This window comes from Pteropus alecto, unplaced genomic scaffold (assembly GCF_000325575.1).
Source record: "Pteropus alecto unplaced genomic scaffold, ASM32557v1 scaffold24, whole genome shotgun sequence".
In the NCBI taxonomy this organism is placed as follows: Eukaryota; Metazoa; Chordata; class Mammalia; order Chiroptera; family Pteropodidae; genus Pteropus; species Pteropus alecto.
In genome coordinates this window covers 7,188,027-7,193,019 of record NW_006439192.1, presented here as the reverse complement: position 1 = coordinate 7,193,019, position 4,993 = coordinate 7,188,027, and positions in this window count along the sequence as shown.

Genomic DNA, 4,993 nt, shown 5'->3' with positions numbered 1-4,993 from the left:
GTATATATATATATAAAGACTAATTAGAAACTGGAAATTTTTTGCCTGGAGAAAAGAAGACTTAATTATAGGTGATTCGAAACATTTGAGAGGTTGTCATGTGAAAGATATGTTAAACATATTTCATGTGATTGCAAGAGCAAAAATTAATGACAATAATTGGAAAAAAGAGAGAAGTAGTTTCAGGCTTAAACTATTGTCAATAATTAGAGCCACCAGCAAAATAAGTCTGAGTTTCTTTATATAATCCCGAGATCTCACAGAATATATTTACAAAAAAAATTGTATGTTATCATGGTAGAATACTACATATAGAATTAATGCAATGGAAGGGAAGAGAACTTGATGTCTTTGGGGTATCTTAAAGTGCTTAAATTCTATTTATCTACTGTCATTTTAATAATTTCCCAGTGGATATCTAAGTAAAGAGAATGCTTACATAATTGTGGACGGACAATTTTTATGGGGAAGGGGGCATTTTATATTTAAATTGAAAAGCACTTTTTATAATTGCTGGATTGATCTGTTCTCAAGTTTAAATGTTTGTGACGCAGTGGCATTTATACTCTTTTATTCTTCATTATCTTCTCAAATGTCTCTATGTTGTGTCACTTTAATTCTACTAAATGTTTTACTTGAGGAGTGCAAGCATCTCTATGTCTTTGTACAGACCACATAGAATCTGGTAAATTAGGTTCACAATAAGTATTTAGTATTCAGTTAATTAAGTATAGACCTAAAGGTTTTTTTAAATAAAATTATGAGTATCTCAGATCCCCACTAGAAAGACCTGTATATAAAGTAGGAGATTCTATAAAAGCTAAAAACTCATCAATGGTGATATATATTAGATAAAAACTTTATACTCTTTTTGATAAATATAGTGATGATGAAAACAGATTAAAGTATGATATTGAAGGTCAATGTACATTCTCCCTCTTGAGAAATAGTAGCATATTCAGGAAGTATATTAAGAAGACCCTGACACAATGTAGACTCAGACTGAGCAAAACTACACCTAATTGAATAGTATCACTATAGTTCATTATTTAATTATTAAAAAGTAAATAGACAATATTCTTTTATAATTGCAAGCATGATCTAATTAGAAATAGATTGACTGGTTCTGTTGTCAAGTTCATTACTTGAGTCAGACGAGGAGGTCATTATTAGATCATTTTACTAGCATCATTTGAAAAGTTTGACATTAATGGTTCCCAAAATTCTCACACAGGCTCTATGTTATACAGATCTAAAAGGCCATAGAGAACTTGGGCCTTTATAGCTACAAGGTAAGCAGGAAGAATCTGGGCACATTTATAGTTTATACATGGTATGCAAGTTTTAGGTACATAACATAACGGTACCTTTCTTTCCCACTTAACTTGAGAACAAACTGAGAAATAAGACAAAAGAAAAAGCCTGTGAAATCGAAAATATTATTTGTTACTAATAAAGCTTATAAGAGCAGCTCAAACATATTGTCAAAGTACTGTTCCAAGTGATGTACATAAATTAACTCATTTCATCTCATAAAAGCCCTATGAAAGGCAATATTATTATCTTATTTTACATATAAACAAAACTGAACTAATGAGATATTCAATCATTTGACCAAGGTCAACTGCTCGTAACTTGCAGAACTCAGACCTGAACCATGGCAGTCTGGCACCAGGCTCCTTGCTCTTGACCATTATGCTTTACTCCTTTTCTAACTGACATGGGGAGAGTGCCTTCACTTGTGAGCAAGTCCTAATACTGAGTCCAGTTATGGATAGTCATCCATTTATCACCAAGAGCTCTGGGCTGGAGCAGAACTTACACCTGGGAAGAGACTGACCCTGGCAAAATTTCAGAAAAAGGAAAGAGCTGAATACATGATGTAAATGGACAGCTTACTCTCAAGAGAAAGGATGGGAAACATGGGCCACATATGTCCATTTTATTTTTCCCAAATTACCAGTCCAATTAACTTTCTCTTCCTCTATGGAGAAAAGAGTAAAAATATGGAGAGAAGAAAGGGTATTACATCACAGGTACTACCTCGACCTGGAAGAAAACATTAGTAATGAAGAAGTATTCTCTGCTCTCCCACCTCCCACTACCTTCTCCAGCCTTTTTGCTCTCTTAAATTGGACTGAATCTATGCTCAATCACAGCCATGGGGAGGAGATCGACGATGCAACAGGACAAATTTGTTTCTACCTTGTTAAGGGAACTAATCACTGTATCTAAGGTACCCTCTTAAGACCACTGATGGGAATTTGAGATTTTGCCTGCAGAGGGCTCTGCAATAGATATGAACAATTCCAAATCAATGACTTCTAGGTCTATCCAGTCACCACTCAAACAAATCTTTTCCTTCTATAATCAGATATTTCTACCCAGGAGATTACCTCTCATTATTCAATATTTAAACAGTATTTAATTTGATTATTATCCTCATCCTTCTTGGCTTATGTTTAATATGGCTTATATTGCCTTTTTGTTTCCAAGATTCTGAAGTCCAAAAATTACTTAGACATGATGTTTCAGGCAAAGATAATATCTCTACAATTCCTTTCTTGAGCCTAACTAAAGAATATAATTTTGGACAGCTGACCCATTGCAGTAGATTATGCTGGGCATCAGTGATTTAAAGCTGGGAACTTAGTAGTGCTCTGTTGCTCAAGAATTAAACGTTTAACGGTAGCAAATATTATTCTGTTCACCAATGCCTAAAAGGCCTGATTATGGAAAGCCTATCTTGTCCTTTAATAAATATTTGCTTTGACCATCTTTGCTTACTAAGATTTTTGTGCACCTGTAGCCTGCCAGCATCCAATGAGGTTTTTGCAAGGCCCATGAACATATGCTCTTGCCAATGCCTTTGAATTCAAGATCAAGCTGCAGTAACATATCTTAAAGTACAAGCTATTTGGCTCTACTTCTTCACTGACACTTTTACCTTTGCTGAAGCAGTATGGCCAAACTACCCCACCCTATCCAGCATCTGGAAAAGTCACGTGAACATTAATTAACATCAGATCAAGGTCCCCAGACTCTGCACCATTATTGAGGAAAGCCCTTTCTGGTGAGGCCCTCAGCCTACAGCTCTGAAATTAAACATTCTCAATTCTCCTGAAGCTCGCAGACTCTACCTGTCTTGAGGCACTTTTGACCAGAAAAGGTAACTTAAGGTCCAAGCTCAGATGCTTTGCCTTTATAAAAAATAATAGTCACACACCTGGGATAAAGCCAACAGAAATATCAATTACTCACCAAAAAGAAAATCCTTCAGAGGCAAACACTAAAGCTAATGCAACATGGCCAAGTTGCAACAGTTAAAGGCCAAATGCCTGTCTATAAGAAGAGGTTATATGACTCAATATAATGTCTAAAAGTTGGTAAGATATAAAGCATATTAATTCTTTCTCTTTGAAAATAAAAAAAAATATAGTAATTATGTTGTATATTATACCCCTTGAATTTATTGATCTTATAACTGGAAGTTTTTACCTTTTGACCCCTTTAATCCATTTCCCCCACCCACTCCCTACTGCCTCTGACAACCACCAGTCTATTCTCTATATCTATGAGGTTTTGTTTTTTTTAGATTCTACATATAAATGAGATCATACAATATTTGTCCTTTTTTGACTTATTTTACTTAGCATAATGCCCTCAAGTTCCATCCAGGTTGTCACTAATGGCAGACTTTCCTTCTTTCTCATAGCCAAATAATGTTTTCTTACTCCCTTCCTTCCTTCCTTCCCTCCCTCCTTCCTTCCTTCCTTCCTTCCTTCCTTCCTTCCTTCCTTCCTTCCTTCTTTCCTTCCTTCCTTCCTTCCTCTCTCTCTCTCTGTCTTTGTCTCTCTGTCTCTCTCTCTCAGTTTCTCTTTCTCTCTCTGTCTTTCTCTGTGTTTCACATTTACTTTGTCCATTAGATACTCAGTGGATGCTCAGATTGTTTCCATGTTTGACTATTGTAAATAATGTTGCAATGAACACGGGGGTTCAGACATCTTTTTGAGATAGCGACTTCATTTCCTTGCTGAATCACATGGTAGTTCTATTTTTAATTTTTTGAGGAACCTCCATACTGTTTTCCATAGTGGCTACACCAATTGACATTTTTACCGATAGTGCACAAGGGTTTCCTTTTCTCCATATCCTTGCTAGTGCTTGTTATCTCTTGTCTTTTTGATAATAGCCATTCTAACAGGTGTAGGGTAATATCTCAGTGTGCTCATATCTCATTATGCTTTTAACTTGCATTACTCTGCTCAGCATCTTTTCATATGTCTACTGGCCATCTGTAAGTCCTCTTTGGAGAAATGTCTATTCAGGTCTTCTGCTCATTTTTAATTGAATCGTTAGGGCTTTTTTAGGACTTGTTAAGTTGTGTGAGTTCTTTATAGATTTTGGATATTAGCTCTTTATCAGATACACAATTCGCAAATATTAATTCCCTTTTGTTGGTTAACTTTTTATTTTGTCAATAGTTTCCTTTGATATTCAGAAGGTTTTTTTAGTTTGATGTAGTCCCAGTTATTAATTTTTGCTTTGTTGCTGTGCTTTTGGTGTCAAGTCCAAAAAATAAATATATCATTGGCAAGACTAATATCAAGTTTACTGCCTATATTTTCTTCTAGGAGTTTTATAATTTCAGGTCTTTAACCCATTTTTGTACTACTCTTGTGTGTCATATAAGATAGGGGTCCAGTTTCATATTTTTGCATGTGGCTGTCCAGTTTTCCCAACAACATTTATTGAAGAGACTATCCTTTCCCCATTGTATATTCTTGGCTTCCTTTTTTGTAAATTAGTGACCACATATGTTTGGATTTAATTCTTAAGAAGTCTCATTTTCTCCAATCACCTCAGAAGCCACAAACATTTCACATATATTTTTCCTCAAAATTTTGTTTCCTGCTTATTTATCAGTATTCTGGGTTCATGCAACAGGATATAAACTTTTAATTTAACTTGTCATCTATGATTCAGGTCTTCT